Source organism: Phacochoerus africanus, chromosome 1 (assembly GCF_016906955.1).
Source record: "Phacochoerus africanus isolate WHEZ1 chromosome 1, ROS_Pafr_v1, whole genome shotgun sequence".
Lineage (NCBI taxonomy): Eukaryota > Metazoa > Chordata > Mammalia > Artiodactyla > Suidae > Phacochoerus > Phacochoerus africanus.
Window position 1 is genome coordinate 104532893 of NC_062544.1, and position 20835 is coordinate 104553727.

At 39.7% G+C, this 20835-nt stretch overlaps 1 protein-coding gene across 2 annotated transcripts in view; it reads left to right on the forward strand.

The window, feature by feature from the left end:
* The first annotated feature begins 2928 nt into the window (after positions 1 to 2928).
* MOBP (myelin associated oligodendrocyte basic protein) overlaps positions 2929 to 20835 on the forward strand; it is a 38814-nt gene continuing 20907 nt past the window's right edge. For both annotated transcript variants that reach the window (XR_007133746.1, XM_047770469.1), the window contains exons 1-2: positions 2929 to 3090; positions 7732 to 7809. The gene's annotated coding sequence lies outside the window, so the exon portion shown is untranslated. The remainder of the gene's footprint in view (positions 3091 to 7731; positions 7810 to 20835) is intronic.

Genomic DNA, 20835 nt, shown 5'->3' on the forward strand with positions numbered 1-20835 from the left:
CATATTTCCACAGGAAAAATAGTACTGTTATGGATCTGAACATCTCTAGCCTTTTTTAAATCAAAAAACAACTTTTATAACACGTATTTTGGTACATAATTTTTTTAGGTAAACAACCACTGTCCAATTGTGGATGGCAGCTGTGCTCACCACTATACCACCAACACTACTCCATTGTCTAAATGTGGATATGAATTTATGTCCATCTAACTTTCTAGGTAGAATATGGAGATGTCCTGTTCTCACCAGTGTCATTCCTAATGTAACTTTTTCTATAGGTGATTCACTCACTTGGTACTAACTTTCAGTGACCCCTTTAAGACAATGCTTGCCATACCCTCTAACCCCCTTGATGCTCGATTCTCTCTATGAACTGATATAAAATAGTACTATGTTTCACTGCCAATCCATATGGATTTATTTTTAGAGTGATGAAAATATTATAGAATTAGATAGCGGCAATGCCTCCACAATGCTATGAATACATTAATCTAAATTTTACACTTTACCATATAGAGAAAATGAGTGTTTATGTAAGCTTCATTCAGACATAATATGTTGGCTGTGAATTCAATGTTAATGAACCAGCAATGTATATTAAATACAGTGTTTTTGAAAAGAAACATTAAAAAAGTTTTTACACTTTGAATTTGTGACTATTATGATGTGCAAATTCTATCTCAATAAAATCAATTACTGTGTTTTGGTCAAAAGTGGTAGGTTAGCGACACATGCTTATTTTATCTACTCTTATCCAAAAAATTACTAAAATTATAGCAGCAAAACATTTTTAAAAGGGAAAGAATTTTAACAATTTTTACTCCCACATGGGCAGTACAGAATTTTAAAAAAGGTTTTAACCCATCCAAGAAAAGGAGACACCAAAAGATGAGTGATTATAACACAATTTTTGTCTGTTTGTTTTGGCTGTGCCTGCGGCATGTGGAAGTTCCTGGGCCAGGGATTGAACTAACACCACAGCAGTGACTGGAACCACAGCAGTGACAATGCTGGATCCTTAACCGCAGAACCACGTACAATTTGGGGAGATAGAAATGAGTGGAGGGCAGTAAATGACTTGGTTGACTGGAGGAAGTTCCATTTTAAGAGCTGGCAGGGTCATGCCAGAGAAAAGCATGTCAAAAGTATGTGTTGTCTCTACACTTGGGGCACCAGGCCTAGAAGAAAGCAGGGTAAGCCATGGAGGAAGATGCACATTCTGCTGGGATTTTCAAGTTCACTGAACCAACATGCCCTAGTTCCTGGAGGTTTATTATGGTGAAATTTCCAGACTCAGAAACTGTAGAGAGCAGGGTGACAGGCAGGGCTTAGAAAAGGAAACATCCACATACTCATATGAGCCCCTTGAGCACTCTGATTACAGCATGTCAACAGAAGATATTCAAACTCCCCTACCTTCCCTACCCTGCATGGCTGGAAAATAAATTGCCCTTTCCTGAAGAAACTGAGGGGAAAATCCTCCAGCTACTTGGATTTTGAGGTCTGCCCAGGTGAAGGCCAGCCTGGCTGCCCTTTCCACCACACATCAACGAGCCCTGGCTTCTCTTTGGAGCCACAGTCCTGTGACTCCCCCAGTGACCAGGACTTCCAGAGCCCCTGCTCTGAACCACCTTACCTGACCCAGACCTCAAGAGTCTCAAGTTCATCCACTGCAGCACAAGCCAAGCCCTGGCCTCATGGTAGGAGTGAATCAGCCAGCATACATTCATAACTCCTTACTCAGAGGAAGAATATTTCGTTAGCCATGAAGTCAGAATACGGTGAGATTTATATTGGATACTTGTAGTCTCATTAGTTTGCCTTTTCAAGGTTCCCTGAGTGATTCTCTTTTGCATGCAATGTGACATAAGCCTAAAAGGAAACTTAATGGCCATGGTGACATTTATACCTTACCATCATGCAGGGAGCTTTGGGAATTCAAGTGGCAATGCTGCTGTTGGTTGGATTAGTTTCAGGAGTGTCCTTATATCTTGCACATCATTAGTGTGTAGTTCTAAGTATACAAAATGAAGTTTTCCAGGGGCACTGGGTTATAGGATCCATGAAATGTAACAGAGGCACAGAGCTAGATGACTCAATGGTGTGACCTCAGATTTTAGGACAATGATAAGAAAACGCAAATGTCTACTATGTCTGCTACTGAAGCCAATATTATCACGTTAATTAAGTGAGATTCATTTACAGACATCATGTACAAAAAGAGATGTTTTTTAAAAGTTTTCATGGATTTGAATGCAGAGGGTAATTGTCACAGCATCTTCCCAATCCAATCTCTTGTTAAATTAAGTGTATGAGGACACGTGAATGTGAATGTTAGTCTTGGGTGTGTGTTTGTGTGTGTGTGTGTAGGTATGTTAGGGAGGGAAGTGTGGAAGGATGTTTAATCTGCATAGAGTACAGAAACAGAAGCCTAAAAATAGAGATTTGTCAGTGTGACTCCAACTCTGTTCACAGCTTGTGGTTTTGGCTTGTGGTGCATGGCATGGCACATGGCATGGTGAGATGAGACGGTTGCTGTAGTTGGGTGGTACATTGGTGGAAGCATGTGTGGTTTGGTGGGGTGAGCTGGTATGTGGTTTAAGGGGGTACACTTGGTGTGGAATGAGCCTTAGTGAGGGGTTTGGCACAGAGCATTGATTATGTGGGATGTGGGAGGCCTGAGACCAGAATATGGGAGTGTGTGTATATGTATGTGGGTGTGTGTGAGACACAGTTGTAGCCTAGCTTAGCTTTTGTTTAGATTTTCTTTGCCCTTTGTTTTTGTCTTTGTTTTTGTCTTTGTTTGGCCTTTGTTTTGTCTTTGTTTCATTCTTTGTTTAAACTTTCTTTGGCTTTTGTTTGGTCTTTCTTTGGCCTTTTGTTTAAACTTTGTGTGGGCTTTTTGTAGTCTTTGTGTAGCTTTTGTTTTTAAGTGGATCTTGGCTGAGAACGCATCAAAAACACCTTGTGTAATGAAAAATGTGAATATATAATCTGTCCCTATATATTCTGTACGCACTGAGGTAGCCTCAACCCCCCCAGGGACCTAGTGCAGACGTGGAACCTGTTTCACACAACTGCGACCTGAAGGTAAGGGGATTCCATTGCATCTTACTTCACGTGGTGCTTCATCTCCAGGGGGCAAGTGTCTATTTTTGTTTGGGCTGTTTTGTTACATCCCAGGGAAAGGAGGTAATAGCAGTCAGGATTGGGAGGAGGTAGACAGATGGAGGAAGAAAGCACAGAGGACACCAAGGTTATTCTGATGTGGGCAGAGGGCCCTCCTGGGAGGTTCTGGCTGGTATTTGGGATGGTCTGAGGCTGATGAGAATCGCCAAACCTTAACCCAGATTCTCTTGGGTTTAAATTCCTGTGTTACAGGAGCTAGATCAATAGCACTTGTTGGCTTCTTTTTTTTTTTTTTTCCTATTTCTTTTTTTATTGCTTGTCATAATTTGAAAATGAGTTTTTCCTCTTATCTAGGAAGAGCTGCTTCCTCCTACAGCTGGGTTGGGTGAGGTGTACTAGAGGGACAGCAAGGCCCAAGTCTGGTTAGAATTTTGCTCCCTGTAGACTAGCAAGCTTCAATGGAAAAATGTAAATGCTACATCTTGCACAGAATCTCCTAAAAATCAGTTTTTCAATGTTGTGGTTGATAGAAAAAGGAATGAAAAAATTATGTGTCAGGGGAATAAAGTAGCGACTTTGGCTAGAACATTAGGAGGAAAATCAGGGAAAGAATTTTGAAAGCTTTGTGAATAAAACAGGGAGGTGGAGAATAGACTGCTGTCAGATATGCAGCTATGCTAGTTTATGTTTATTTAGAATAACAGGATAATGCCTTAGTGAGTGGATTTAAAAAACTGTTTCAGATTTGTGAAAAAGTCACACATAGCATAAAAATTTCAGATGTACCTTTACCACATTTCCTTTATCACGCTCTCTCTGTGTACACACTTACATGTTATTTTTTTATTGAGCCATTTGAAGTTAAACTACAGGCACAATCCAAACCAGAAAATTAACATTGAGAAAATGCTATTATTCAATCCATTTATTTACAAATAAGGTGGTTGGTAAGTTTAGGTTCCAAATTGGTTGGTTTGCAAACCAAAGTCACTCTCACAGGGAAGTCATTTGCTATCTCTAAGAATTAGCTAGCTTAATCCTGGCAGTCTCTCCAAGATTAGCAAGGCTCTAGATGCCAGAGCATCAGGAATAGAGAAAATAAGAATATAATTAACACACAAGCAGAGACCACATTTGGAGTGAATGGGTATGACAAAGGAAAACAACATATACACTTGAGAGAGATGGCACTTGAGAGCCAGAATATCTGATATAGGTACGTTCAAAGAATGTGTCTATTTCTTATGCAAGTAAAAAAATTCATTACAAGGATAGAAAATCCATAAGTGGATTTTCAGTGATACACAGCAGTGAGTATAGTAGTTTTATAGTACTGTGTAAAAAATGACAACAAACTTAGTGTCTTAAAACAATACTTATGTATTATCTCACAGTTCTGTAAATGAGACATCCAGTAGGGTCTCACAGGTTGAAATCAAGGTGTTGGCTAACTAAGGTCCTATCTTGAGGCTCTGGTGGAGGATCTACACTCAAGCCTCCTCTGGGTGTTGGTTATTTCCTCATGGTTGTAGGACTCAGGTCTCTGGCTCCCTCTGTCTTCAAGCTAGCAATGGTGGGTTGTGAGCTCTTTGCATGCTTCAAATCTCTTTGACTTCTTCCCTTGCCTTTCTCTTAATACAGCTGGAGAAAGTTTTTGATTTGTATGGCTCATGAGATTAGATTTGGCCCACCCAAATAATCCAGGATACTCTCCCTATTTTAAGGTCTTCGACCTTAATTATACATGCAAAGTTCCTTTTGCTGTGTGATAGTACATATTCACAGGTGTCAGGAACTAGGATTTGGAAATTGGTTGAGAGGGCCACTTTGCCTCTCACAGGAGGTTTAGGATTAATAAATGTTGAGCACATTGGTTAAGGTGGTATTTGCCACATTTCTTCATTATAAAATGACTATTTTTCTTTTTAATTGATAACTATTTATTGGGGGAATATATTTTGAGACTATACCCCCTTTTTCTTTAAACTTTCATCTGCTAATTTTAGCACACATTAGTGAACGTTGCTTGCAGAAATTATTACTGTGCTGTTTGAATGGTGATTTTCTATTTCCTTCATTGCTTCTACATTTGTTAGTTGTAATTATTCTTTAAGGAAGACTGTCTCTGATACCTCATCTCTTTATTTACTCAGTTATTTATTTATATCAGTCTGAATCCAATGATATTTATTTTATTCTTTTGATTATAATCCAATACCAGTGTCATTTATTTTCTTGCTCAGATGGCTCTGGTCTTTGGGAACTCTTTAAGTTGGCTCCTGTGCCCTTTTAACATGTCCTTACCTTTTATTAACACTTTCCTTATTTTTTCTATCACTAAATTTGCTCCAAGACCAACCTGTATTTTCTCTGCTTTAGCCTGAAGTCTACCACTATTCCAAGGTGCCAGGGTTTCTTTTATTGGACAGTGTTATTTAGAAACCAAGATCTGGGTACTAAATGTATTCTTTGCTTTTGGGATGTCACTTCTAAGCCTTGTAAGTGAACAGAGATAAGAAACACACATATATATACTAATCTATATACACTCACATCTTTATTTATCTCTGTATCTCTGACTCCAAAACAGTACCAAAGGTTCATCCTAGTGTTCCTCTTTTCCTTGTTTGTAACTTCATTCCCTGACAGAAAGAAACTTGATTCTCATAGTCTACATATATTTACTTATTTGCTCAGTCCTAGTACACATATGAAGTAGTTTTAGAGCTGCTAATCTATAAACTTCTGTGAGTACTAGCAAATGGTATATGTAACATTTGAGTATAGTTATTTTTGTCTTTAGCCTTATAGTGTCCAGTTAAAAATACTATTTTCCAAAGTTATTCAGGTCACATCTTTTCCCCCCATTCCTTCAGTGGGGTTATGTAACTAATTTGTAATCCCGTTAGATTCATTTGCCACAGTCTGCATCCCATCTTCACTGCATCTTGACTGATTTTCTCCTTCCCCACATCCTGACTGATTTTCTCTTTGATTTTTAAGGACATTTTCTTATTCTTTTTGAAATGCCTCATCTTGTCATGCATTCTGTTCATCTTTCCTTTAATTTAACATATCAATAATGGTCATCTCTGAGTCTGCTCCTATTGACCACTTTTTCTCTTGATTTCAGTGTCCTTTTGCTAAATCTTCATGTGTCTTGTTATTTTATTGTATGCTGAACATTGTAGATAATAGATTTTAGAGGTTCTGGGTTAACTAAATTACTGGAGGATCACCATGGTCCTGTCTAGGCTTGGTTTTAGGCAGACCTATTTCACCTTTGCCCTTACTTCTAGGCATGGTTCCACCCTAGGGTGAGGTCTTTATGGGGTTTCAACTGAAAGCCCAAGGTGTTCACCAACATCTCACAGTTTCCCCCAGTAATGTGTAAGCTCTGATATTTCCAACTAGTTATCAACATCTTAGCAAATGTTTTTTCTTGGCCTCCCACAGTCTCGTCCTGCAATTGCCCAACTTTGGAGTTAGCTAAGGATCTGAGAAAAATTGTGTATCTTCTTAGTAGATCCCTATTATTTGTTGCACACCCCTCCAATACCTTCTGGATCTCTGTGGTCTTAGAAACCCCTAACTTTGATCTCTGTTTCTTCTCTCTGCTTGAACTCTTTTCCCCCGTACAACAGTTTGAAAAATATCTTTAGGGAGAAAACCAGGGTAAATGTGGGGTTCACTTTATCTTTCTCTCAGGGATCATAGCCCTGCAATATTTGCTATCCAATGCCTGTAAACAATTCTTTTGTATATTTTGTTCAGCCTTTGTAGTTGTTTTCAGTGGAAATGTAAGTTCAATACTTGCTACTACAGCATGACTAAACAATTTTTTAAATAAGAAAGCTTGTAGAATCATATGATGTCAATCATTCTGTCAAGCAGATGGGAGAAGAGGAGTGTGCCAGTGATGTTCATCTGATTTATTAGAGAAATCTTACAGAGATTTACACAGTTAGAGTGGCCAATTACAACATTATTACTAGAAAAAGCATCAACTAAAACAACCAATCAGAATGACAGGTTTCTTTTGGAAGTTGTTTTTGTGTCTAGAATCTTCATAATTGCATAAGAACCCTTTGTTTAAGCGGCACTTCCAATATATGATATATGTTAAGAAAGAATGGAACAAATGGTATGAATAGTCACATAAATCTTTGGAGTGCATGAGAAAACAATATTGATGTTTTCTAGCAGTTCTCAGTTCTTTGATGCCTTATCAAAGTGGATTCCTTCACCAAGAGCAAAACACTGGAATTTCAGTCATTAGTATTATAAGCAAGAAACAAGTCTGTAGAGCTCATGTTTACTAGGAGAAAGGGCTAAATACTTTTTACTTAATGATGGTGAATTAATTAGACTATACTGTTTTTCCTTTATAATTATAAGGTGGACTTTTAAAAGTTTGCATGGGATTTTGTGATTATATCCTCCTCCTACCCTCCAACTGACAGACAGTACCTAGATCAAACATTGTGATCTTTTCTAGGGCTGTGAGTGTGAAGCTCTGTGTATAAGACATTTGAGTTAACTACAACCTCAGTAATCAAAACACTAAATTAACCAGAATACATTCTACTGCTTCATTTTTAGGGAAAAAAGAAGCAAATGATACCAAGAAAAGCTCATAACAGAGATCTATTCGACAGAAGTGTTCGGATGAAAATACAGGTACAAGTGAATCTCATACTGTTTTGGATCAGCATCTAAATTATGGTATAATGATTGCTAGTATTCAGAATGTCAAAGTAGAATGAGGAATCAGCAAAAGACTGAACAACGAAACTTCCGATAAGAGTTAAACGCTTTAAAACAACTATTCCAGGTGTCTTATAATATTCTAGGTTTTGGGAGTAGAAATATGGAAAAAACACTTCGGCATCGATCAGAGGAGTTCTGACCCAAGTCACCATCTGCTCACCTTTGACAAACCCGCATACCATAGTGCAGAGTGAAGTGTAAAATGTGACCTTTACTCCCTGTATCCTCAGACTCTATGCAGGAGATTCTTTCTATCTTGTTGTCTTAACTGAATCCATCTGGTCTTCTGAGAACAAGGATTCATCTGTCTGCCTGTTAAATGGGGGCCGTTTTACACTCCAAGGAGTTCAGTTTGAGAGTGGGGTCAGTGTCCTCCCCACAGCCACTTTCAGGCCATTACTCCTTCACTCTCTAGTTATTCCTCCAAAATTGAAAGCTTGTGCTCCATTCCTTGTGTCAGTCTTCATCTGACTTCCCAGTCACTTCTCCTTCTTCACTGATAATTGTGTTACTAGACTCCCCACTCCCTCTCCACTTCAACTCCATCCATCAACTTGGATGACTGTAGCTTCCATGAGAATAACCTATTCATAACTCCAGTGTATTATTCACTCTGCCTCATCCATCCACTGTCATGCTGTGGAACTTAGCAATGCTTGAAATTACTCTATCTCTGAATGAAATAGTACAAACATCTAGCATCTCATTTATAACCTTCCTTTTTTTTCAACTTTAATTGTTGGGTTTTTTTGTTTGTTTGTTTTTGTTTTGCTTTTTAGGGCTGCCCCAGTGGCATATGGAGGTTCCCAGGCTAGGGGCCTAATCAGAGCTATAGCTGCTGGCCTATGCCAGAGCCACAGCAATGCCAGATCCAAACTGTGTCTGCGACCTACACCACAGCTCATGGCAATGCTGGATCCTTAACCCACTGAGAGAGGCCAGGGATTGAACCCACAACCTCATGGTTCCTAGTCGGATTTGTTTCTGCTGTGCCACGATGGGAACTCCTCAACTTTAATTGTTAAGTGCCCTGCTACAACTGTTCTTTCACTAGGTACTTCTTTTTTTTTTTTTTTTTTGACAGGATTATACTCAGCATGATTTAATGTATTTAAATTTCAAAAACATACAAAACTAACTGTAAGGAATATATACTTAATTAAAAACTACAGAGAAAATCAGGATGTGGTTACTGGAGTGTGGACTATTTCTGAAGTGCTCAAGGAACTGGAACAAATTTTAGTGAATGACAGCAGTGAGGTTACCTGCACTATTCAGGAATCAGAGGAGTTACCACTGCTTTTAGATGTTAATTTCTTTGGACTTTATTTTTTTATTTTTTGTCTTCTTTTTTTAATTATTTATTATTATTTTTTTCCCACTGTACAGCAAGGGGGTCAGGTTATCCTTACATGTATACATTACAATTACATTTTTCCCCCAGCCTTTCTTCTGTTGCAACATGAGTATCTAGACAAAGTTCTCAATGCTATTCAGCAGGATCTCCTTGTAAATCTATTCTAAGTTGTGTCTGATAAGCCCAAACTCCCGATCCCTCCCACTCCCTCCCCCTCCCATCAGGCAGCCACAAGTCTCTTCTCCAAGCCCATGATTTTCTTTTCTGAGGAGATGTTCATTTGTGCTGGATATTAGATTCCAGTTATAAGTGATATCATATGGTATTTGTCTTTGTCTTTCTGGCTCATTTCACTCAGTATGAGGTTCTCTAGCTCCATCCATGTTGCTGCAAATGGCATTATGTCATTCTTTTTTATGGCTGAGTAGGATTCCATTGTGTATATATACCACTTCTTCCGAATCCAATCCTCTGTCGATGGACATTTGGGTTGTTTCCATGTCTTGGCTATTGTGAATAGTGCTGCAATGAACATGCGGGTGCACGTGTCTCTTTTAAGTAGAGTTTTGTCCGGATAGATGCCCAAGAGTGGGATTGTGGGGTCATATGGAAGTTCTATGTATAGATTTCTAAGGTATCTCCAAACTGTTCTCCATAGTGGCTGTACCAGTTGACATTCCCACCAACAGTGTAGGAGGGTTCCCTTTTCTCCACAGCCCCTCCAGCACTTGTTATTTGTGGATTTATTAATGATGGCCATTCTGACTGGTGTGAGGTGGTATCTCATGGTAGTTTTGATTTGCATTTCTCTTACAACCAGCGATGTTGAGCATTTTTTCATGTGCTTGTTGGCCATCTGTATATCTTCTTTGGAGAAATGTCTATTCAGGTCTTTTGCCCATTTTTCCATGGATTGATGGCTTTTTTGCTGTTGGGTTGTATAAGTTGTTTATATATTCTAGAGATTAAGCCCTTGTCGGTTGCATCATTTGAAACTATTTTCTCCCATTCTGTAAGTTGTCTTTTTGTTTTCTTTTGGGTTTCCTTTGCTGTGCAAAAGCTTTTCAGTTTGATGAGGTCCCATGGGTTTATTTTTGCTCTAATTTCTATTGCTTTGGGAGACTGACCTGAGAAAATATTCATGATGTTGATGTCAGAGAGTGTTTTGCCTATGTTTTCTTCTAGGAGTTTGATGGTGTCCTGTCGTATATTTAAGTCTTTCAGCCATTTTGAGTTTACTTTTGTGCCTGGTGTGAGGGTGTGTTCTAGTTTCATTGCTTTGCATGCAGCTGTCCAGGTTTCCCAGCAATGCTTGCTGATCACTAGGTACTTCTGATTGACTTGCCCCTTCATCTCCCTATCCATTTATGAATACATTCACCCATGCATTCATCAATCACTCATTTCTACATTTGTCTTCCTGTTATGGATAGATCCTAGGATTTATCACTTCAACTGTTCTCCTGCAAATTCTCTGGCAAATCCCAACCCTAGATGAACATATCTGTCTTCATGTCTCCACCCAGGCTTCTGAGAACAGTTGGAGCAAAACACAATGAAGCAGATTGGTGCCACTACAAATTAATGGTCGGTGACCTCAACTAGGCTATCAAAAATACCTGATAGCTTGGTCTTCAGATTTCTGCAAAATCTTTCAAACTCATTCTGTTCTTCTCAAGTCTCCAACTCTCTCTTTCTCAGCTGATAACCTTGCCCCCATTTAACTGGAAAATTGATATTATTAGATGGGAACTTCATACAGCCGGTGTTTTCCCTCTTCCAACAAAAGACAACCCTTCTACATGTGTTCTGAACTCAATCTCCTCAGGTTTCCCTCAAGAACACTAACTGTTTTCTTTTGTATTTTATTTCAATCTCTTCCTTTCTATTAGACCCTTTCCACCAGCACTTAATGCATGGTCTCATCTGTCTCATTATAACAAAGACATCAACAAGTGAACCAATCACCACTTCCCCCCTCCAAAAAAAAGAAAGAAAGAAAAAAGAAAGAAAGAAAGAGAGAAAGGACCCCTGGAAGTAACATTCTTCTCTAGCTACCACTAATTTCTTCCCATTTATTCTCAAATTTCTGGCCCAAGATGCCTATAGTTTTTATTTCCAAATCTTCAGCCCCCTTTCCCTCCATGAACCCTCTGATCAACTGGTTTCAACCCCTTGGTGGAAACATTCTTGTTAAATTCACTGATTACTTCCATATCCCTTCAGCTAATGTACTCTTTATAGTCTGCATATCACACTGCCTCTCAAAATCATCCTACAAAGTTGACTACTCCCTCTGTTGAAACACTCCTTCCTGTGATTTCCATGATACCACATGCTCAGGTTTCCCTCTTTCCTCTCTGATTCTCTTCTTTACCCTTTGTCAATCACTGCTTCTCTACCCAATCTGCCAAAGTGGGAGTGCCCCAGACACTGTCATACTCTCTCCTCACTCCACGTTCTGTCATCTGGGCAATCCCATCCATACCCATGGCTTTGATCACCACCTATACTCCAACAACTTTCAAATTCTATCTCCTCCCCAGACTTCTCTGACTCTTTACTTCATGTCTTCATCTAGCTGCCCTCAAACACTTCAACCCAAATGCATCTAAAACTGAACTCATTATGTGACCTCTTCCCTCAAAGTTTCTCCTCTAGTAGATGCTTCCAACCACTTACCTACTTGCTCAACCTCTATACCCTGGAGTCACCTTTGACAACTCTTGCTTCTGTGAAGAGGTGAATGATTTCAATAAAATTTGGTAAATACAAATTGCAAAATGGAACAAAGATAAGTGGCATTTCATCAAACTGAGGAAGTTTACCAGGGTCACTGCTATTGGCTGACTCAGATGGTGGCCTTGGACACAAAATGTGGGAAAAAGTGTGGTTGACAATGCTTATTTCAGCTTGTCTCTAGCCTGGTCTCTTTGTCTCCCTGAGATGGATGCCCTTGGAGAACCCAAGGCAGAACCCAACCCAGGTTAGAAGCTCTAACCATCCGCTAGCTGTCAGTGGAGCAATAAACCAGCCCATCAGGTAATTTCTCTTCTTTAGCCACCACCATCCCCATCGCTATGACCTTGGGCCAAATTAGCATTTAAGTTGTTGTATTAGACAATGCAAATCTGGAAGGTTAATTTCCTTCTCCATCATTTGAAGGAATTAGAAAGGAGTGTGGAGTTCCTGCTGTGGGGCAGTGGGTTATGATCCGGCTTGTTTCTCATTCACTGAGTGGAAGGATCAGCAGAATCCTGAGGATTCAGACAGAAATCCTCTCTCAAAGAATTCAGCCTGAGATCACAGACATACAGCCGCATTATTATAACATTACAGAGTGTGATGTGTTCACCAAAAGAAATATGTACAAATTATAGCCCAGGAGGGGTGGATCCTTTGGCAAAGTGAGACCTTGGCTGAGTTGTTGAGAATGAATAGGGGCTTACCACCCAAACATGATGGGGAAAAGGCATTCCAGGAGAAGGAGACAGTATGTTCAAAGGCACATCTTTTGATCATAGGATGATGTTTCTGTCCTCTAGCAGTGTGTGAGGGGGTAGGAGATAAAGGGGAAAGGTGGACAGGTACCAGATCATGGGGAGTCTTATGTGCCAAATTAACTAAGAAGAAAGGACTTTGCTCTGTCATGGGGGAGAGCCTCTGAAGTTTTGAGTAAGGGAATGGATAAATGAGGAGACAGAGTCATGCTTTTGGTTCCTTCTCCTGGACCCTCTTGCCCCCTGCCTGTAGAAAAGTATGGACTTATGAATTATTCATTTAAATACAGTTCTAGTGTAAGTCCACAGGATAAGCTAAAACGATGTATTATATAATTTTAGATGTAAAAAAATCCAGAACATTGTGCTTTTTAAATTGCATTCAGAAAATTACCGTACTTCTTACAAGTTTATTTACCTCCACTATAATAAGAAAGGTTTTTACCTCTAAAACATTTTCTAAATACATTATCTTTGTGCTAAGGATACCAACTTTAGGTCACACTTGTTCCCTTCCCTCAAATAGCCAGGATTAGGTAGATTTTGTTCAACTAGAAAGAGTTTTTGCATGAGATTGTGAAATAGTTGTTTCTGGCAGTGTAGTCCTTGGGCCACTTTCATTTGTCTTTGTCATCTGGAAACAAAGTAAAGGATCAAGGACTTAGTTTTGTCTTCCCAAATGAGTTGCCAACTTCAAGACCTCAGTATTCTCTTATGCTGTTAATTTTCATAGTCTCAGCAGTTCCCCAAATCAGTGCTGGATTTTGGCAACATGTTGCTCTTTGTGGAAAAGCACTCTGATTCAAAACAAATATCTGTATGAAATTTTCCATTACCAGGGGAACTGGTTTCCTAACAAGAATCTACTGTTCAACATTTGTAAACATTTTGGTTGCCAAGGAGACAAATGAATAAATGAGGACAAATGGATAAAACCATCCTGAGAGACAGCACGTAGTAGTTATTGCATTTAATTGAAGCAAAGTTCACTTCCGACATTGTATTTTTTGCTGCTGTCATTATCAACACGGAAGTCATTATCTTTAACTGTGTAAATTCACTCCCAGAGGAAAGCTTTAGCCTCTGGCCTGAGAGGAATTAGAAAGGTTTTAGAAACTGTTCAAGATGTCTAAGGGAGATGGTGAATGTGGAGTGGATTTTCTACTCAGTGATAATGGTTTTCATAGCAAGATTTGTCATGCTGGGCAGCCTTGGGAAAGCTGTGGTAGGGGTAGATGAAAGAAGTGGGAGCCTGCAGTGGAAACTTCGCAGCCAGGTTTTATTCAAGAGACAGCTTCTCAACAAAGCACTCAAGTGCATTCAGCAGCTTGGGCACTGACAGCCCGGGAAGGTGCTTTGAACCCTGAATGCACCAGTCCCTGTGCCCCTCCCCGCGCTCTGATTGGCTGCATTTTCCCCTCCTTCATGAACGTCATACCCCCACCCATTTTGGGGGGGGGCTCAGAAGGAGTGTGAAATCGACAATCTCTTATTACAGTTATTTTCTCTTTCCTTGAGTCCTAGAGTTAAATAATTTCTGGCTTTTAAAGATTCCTCTCTATTGTTTACTTATTTAAAAAATTTGTAGTTTGTTTTTTTTCCCAAACATTCTTATTATGAAACCTATAGTTTTATGTGTTTGTATGTTTTCTTCTCATGGCATAGGTCTTGTAACTTCTTGGTATCTTTTATTCTATAAAATCATAGTCTTTGATTTCCTTCCCTCATCCCCACATTTGCTGTGTTAGAAGCAAATGCTAAGATTAGGAATACAGACTAGTTTAGCTTGGCTGGAATCCTGGGGCTCCCATTTTCTCATTCTAACTTCTCTGTGTCTTGGTTTTAATTAGTATAGTTTATGATGAGTGTTGATGCTGTTGGGGTCTTCTGTCTACTTTCATTTTTATCTCCCTTTTGAGTGGTTTAACTATTTTCTATTTTTTAAAAATGCCCCCTGTGTTATAAACTTTGCTTCTATACACAAATGTGTCTGTTTCCAGATTCCAATTTGTTCCATTGATCTATTGGTCTATTCCCAAGCCAATATTCTACCTCCCCCCCCTTTTTTGGCCATCCCATGGCAAATGGAATTCCTGGGCCAGGGATCAGATCCCAGCCACAGTTGTGATCTAAGCCACAACTTCAGCAACCCCAGAACCTTTAACCAACCTTGCTGGGTGGGGATCGAACTTTTGTCCTGGTGCTGCAGAGATGTCACAGGGGGAACTCCTCTACTGTCTTAATTAGTATAGTTTATGATGAGTGTTGATACTTGGTTGAGCAAAACCCTACTCTAAATCAAAATTGTCTCAACTTATCTTGGTCTTTTATAAAAACCATGAAATCATCATGAAAATCTGATGTTAATTGGAATTGAGTTAAATTTAGGGATTTGTTAGGAGATAGACCTTAAAGAAAGTCTAAAAAAAAAAAAAGGAAGTTCCCATGTGGCACAGCAGGTTAAGGATCTGACATTGCCAAAGCTTGGCACAGGTCGCAACTGCAGTGCAATTTTGATCCCTGGCCTAGGAACTTCCACATGCCAGGGGTACAGGAAAAAAAAGAAAGAAAGAAAAGAAAAACGTAAAGAAAGTTCAATAAGATTTCTGGACCCAAGATCAGTATATCAAAATCATTTCAATTGGTCAGGAAGATCCAATTCAAAAATGGAAAATAGTTAAACAAAAGAAACCATTCACGGTAGTTCCCATTGTGGCTCAGTAGTAACAAATCTGACTAGTATCCATGAGGATGCAGGTTTGATCCCTGGCCTTGCTCACTGGGTTAAGAACTCTGCATTGCTATGAGTCCACCTTGAGAAGGAACAGAGTAGGGTAAAGAATAGTCCTGACAGGGAGCTGAATTAGAATTGCCTTTTTTTTTTTTTTTTGCCTGCACCTGTAGCACGTGGAAGTTCCCAGGCCAGGTATAGAACAACAGCCACAGCAGTGACAACACCAAGCCCTTAACCATGGATCCACCAGGGAACCCCCTATAGCTGACTACTTATTAGCAAGAGAGTTTGTGCCAGAAGTGATGAGGTAGTACAAATTCAGAAGTTCTCCTGCCCTCTCCATTCTCCCTTCTTGTAGTATTGCATTAGTTACACAATTATAGAGTAATGAAGAGTTGTAATGGTGAATTCCCTGGTGGCTCAGCAGGTTAAGCATCTAGCATTGTCACTGCTGTGATGCAGGTTCCCCAGCCTCGGAGCTTTGCATGCTGTGAAGGTGGCCAAGAAAAAAACTGTGTTTTTTTGTTTGTTTTTTATTTTTGATACATCTTAGCTGTTTCAATAAATCTGCAATTTCATGCGTTATTAACTGAAGAAATTTTCCCAAGTATATTTTAAATATCCCCTTCCTTTATCCATGTAACATATTAAGGGATCTTGGGACTGATCATTGTCCTGTGGAATTTTGATATCTGAAGCTAGAACCTTGTTCTCACAGAGGGTTCAGGCCCTGGGTAGTTAGGGTAAAGTCTTGCTTCTTGTCCTTCCCATGTGGAGCTCTTTAGTCACAAGACAGGGCAGGCCCTTTCTCACGGTTCCAAGGGATCTCGTTAACAAGAATTGGAGACATGCTCTGTTTTCCAAATTCTGACCTGCATCCATCCCTCTCCTGGCAGGGCCTGTACGCATTTCCACATCTGACTTCCTGTGATCCCATGCAGATGTCTCATGTCACCTTACTACCTGTACTGTCTGTCTTTCCAGAGGGCCGCCCAGCACTAAGGGCTGTGGGCCGCTTCTGTTAAATGATTATTCCATGCCCCAGTCGCCTTTTTAAAAAGATGATAGAAAAGAAGGGCGGATGTATGGAAGGAAGAAGATCCATTTTATGTTCAGGGTTCTCATTTCCAGCTGCAGACTCCTTAGGGGAGAGTGAGAGTGTGCTTAAAGATACCCCGACACGGGTGGGTCTGCAGATGCTAGCGCCATCTCTAGACTGTGTAGGGATGTCTTGATTCAAGTTTTCTAATTAATTTGCCTGAATTAGGAAAAGAAGAATTGGATTCACAACGTCTTATTTTTTTTCCTAAGGAGCCCAGTTTTACAACTTTTGAGGTCAGTTAGAGAGGTCCTTTCCTGTGTTTCCTTTTTCACTGACGAGACTCTGTTGCCTGAGCTAGAGCAAGGGTCCCTGAGGGACATGGGACTGCTAAAGGCCCTCTGGGCACAGGCAGTAACAGGTCGAGGGCCCCTGCAGCCCATGTGAGAGGCACCCCTGGTTCATGCTCTCATTACTCAAGCGTCTATTGAACAGCTGTTCTGAATCAGGCATCGAACAAGGCTCAGAGGGCAGAACATTTAAGGAAACTATAGGATCCAGATGCTTCCCTAGAATTATGTACAGCACACATGGCCAGGCACATAAGAGGGAAGAATGATCATTTCCCCTTGGGGGAATGGAAGGCTCTAGAACGTCTCCCCAGGAAGTAAACTTGGCTTTGGGCTGAACCCCAGGGTGTTAGAAGCATTTCCTATGTGATTGTTGGGTGTAATTGAAGGAAGTAGGGGGGAAGGAGTCTTAAGGCTCAAGGTCCAAAGGCTTGAAATAATCCTGCCTCTTGGGGACCAGCAGAAGCTGGGATGGGCTGGATGTACTCACCAGGGGACAGTCCCCCCTTCTTCTTCTCCTTCCCCTCCCCCTCCCTCCTCCTCCTCTTCTCTTCTCCTTCTTCTTCTAAAATTGAAGTATAGCTGATGTAGGGGGGAGTCCCTTCTTGAATAAAAGCCTTTTTATTGAAAAAAGCCATCTTCCTTGTGGATTTTTGCCTTCATCTCCTTAGCCAGAATGTGATCACATGGGGAGTTGTAGATATTTAACTGGATATACCATGCTGCCAACCAAAATCAGGGCTTGTTATTGATGAAAGACAGAGTGGTTATTGAGTAGTCAGTGGCCATATTGGCCATTATGAGTTTTCTATTATTATTATTACTATTATTACTATTACTTTGCTTTTTAGGGCTGCACCTGTAGCATATGGAAGTTCCCAGGCTAGGGGTCAAATCAGAGCTGCAGCTGCCGGCCTACGCCAGAGCCACAGCAATGTAAAATCCGAGCCGCATCTGCAACCAACACCACAGCTCACGGCAATTCTGGATCTTTAACCCACTGAGTGAGGCCAGGGATCGAACCCGCAAACTCATGCTTCCTATTCAGATTCTTTTCTGCTGTGCCACAATGGGAACTTCTCTATTATTATTATTATCATCATCTTACTATTATTGCTGCTACTACTACTACAACTGTGTGATTTTAGAGAATTTACATAATTTCTTCAGGTGTCAGTTTCCTCATCCCTAAGATGGGGACTGTAGATACTAGCTGGAGCAGGGAATTAGACATGACAGGTATAAAGCATCTGGAGCATAATACATGCTCAATAAATTGCGATGAGGGTTTCTCGTTCTCCCTTTGGTTCCTCTTCTGCACTTCCCTTTTCTCCTTCTTCAAATATCTGCCTCACTTTCCCTTCCTCTTTATAGTATATGAAGATGTCTGGAAACTCTGGAAGAGACTATATTTTACAGTTTCAAATTCAGTCATTTTTCTCTTCATTGTGCCAACTTATAATTATATTTGCTCTGCAATTAGATAGTATAGTTTGTGAAAACATCATGTAGTTTTTGGGGTTTTTTTTTGTCTTTTGTCTTTTTGGGGCCACACCTGTAGCATATGGAGGTTCCCAGGCTACATGTCTAATCGGAGCTGTAGCCGCCGGCCTATGCCAGAGCCGCAGCAATGCCAGATCTGAGCCATGTCTGCGACCTACACCACAGTTTATGGCAACACCGGATCCTTAACCCACTGAGAGAGGCCAGGAATCGAACCCACAACCTCATGGTTCCTAGTCAGATTCGTTTCCACTGCGCCATGAGGGAACTCCCAACAACATGTAGTTTTACAATGATTTTCTTTTAGCCACAAAAGTATTACGATGTCTTTACTTGGTTAATCATTTAATTAATGCTTGAATTAAATGCCACGTGAGATACATAAAGAGTATGTCTGATGAATTTAGGAGAATTAGGTCACTTGAATGAATTCTTAGTGAAAGGGAAATGGAATTTATGAAGCAAGTTATTTGTATTAGGTAGTACTAGGTTCTGTATCTACTTTATTAATACTATCAAAGGCCCTTTGAGTTGAACATTGTTATTATTCGTTAGTCCCCTCTGCTATGAACTGAATGCTTGTATCCCCCAAAATTCATATGTTGAAATCGAATCCCCAGTGTGATAGTGTTTGGAGGTGGGGCCTTTGGGACGTGATCAGGTTATGAGGGTAGAGATCTCATGAATGGGATTAGTGCCCTTATTACAGAGACCCCAGAGAGCGCCTTCACTCATTCTGCCAGTCACATATGCACCAGGAAGAGGGCCCTCACCAGACCCAGAATCTGCCAGCACCTTCATCTCAGACTCCCCAGCCTTCAGACTGTGAGAAATCAATTACTGTTGTGCATAAGCTACCCAGTTTATGGTATTTTGTTGTAGCACCCAAACTGATGAAGACACCCTCTTTTAGATGATGAAACTGAGCATAATAATTCAGAATTGTATTTGACTGCTTGTGGCTGAAATAATAGTGGTTTAAACAAGGTGGAAGTTGGTTTATTTGTCCTGTAAAAGGTGTTCAGTGTTCAAGGGTCCAGGCCCAGAACCACTGTCATCAAGGAATCAGGCTCCTCTAGCTTTATGTTCCACCAAGTGGCTTTACGTACAAAATTGAGCCATGATCCAAAAATAAATTGCTAGATTGTAGTTTGTGCTCAAGCATAAATGGCTAGATTGTAGTTTGTGCCCAAGAATAAATTGCTAGCATGTAGTCTGTGCCCAAGAATAAATAATTGATAGATTGTAGTTTGTTCACATTTTTATCTTCCCCAGATAATTCCAACTTGTTTCTGGAAAAACACAATATTTCAAAGCACACATGGAACATTAAAAAATGCTGACCGTGAACCATGAAATTCAACCAATATCAAAGAGATATCATACAGATCACTCTCTGACTAGAATGCCTTAAAATCAAATGTGAAAAAAAAAATCAAACATAATAAAAATAACTTTGAACACTTGGAAAGTTTTCAACGACTTTTTACAAATAATTGATGAATCAAAGAAGAACTCATTCATATTTAAAGTGAAGAGAAAATGAAAAATTTATGGTAATATTGTGGTATGCAGCTAATGTTGTATGGGAAAGTTATAGTCATAAACACATATGTGAGAAGCGTTTGACTCAAGAATACAGAAAAAGCAAAGAACATAAACCTAAAGAAAGTTGCAAAAAAGAAATAATTAATGCATTCAGAAATTAATGGACTAGGAAAAAAAGAAGAGAAAAGATAAGAAAGAAAACCAAGAAGAGTTCCCATTGTGGCTCAGTGGTTAACAAACCCGACTAGCATCCATGAGGACCTGGGGTAGATCCCTGGTCTTGCTCAGTGGGTTAAGGATCTGGCGTTGCTGTGGCTGTGGTGCAGGCCAGTGGCAGTGGCCTCAGTTCAGAATTGACCCCTAGCCTGGGAACCTCCATTTGCTGCGGGTGTGGCCCTAAAAGACAAAAAAGAAAAAAAGAAAAGAAAGAAAGAAAGAAAATCAAGAGATTGTTTCTGAAAAGACTAATAAAATGGATACAATCTGCGATCTGGCAAGATTAATCAAGAAAATGAGAGAAGATGCAAATATATAATATCAACCATAAAGGGGGCTATGACTATAAATTAATCACAGATTTTAAAAGCCATAAGAAAATGCTATAAGCAATGTTATATCACTATCTATAAAAACTTAAAAGAATGAATGATTTTTCCAAGTATATAAACTTAGAAATTACATAAGTTATGGTCTGACTTTTTATTAACTACATATTTACATGTAAATATTCTCAAGGCAAAAAACATTCAACTATTTTACAAGTGGTTAACTATGGGACAAGAATGAGGAATTTTAATTATTTTCATTCATCCAAGTGTTCTAATTCTCAACAGTGAATACAGGTCTTAAAATTTTACGAAAATATGTTTAATTGAGTCACTTTGCTATACAGCAGAAATTAACAC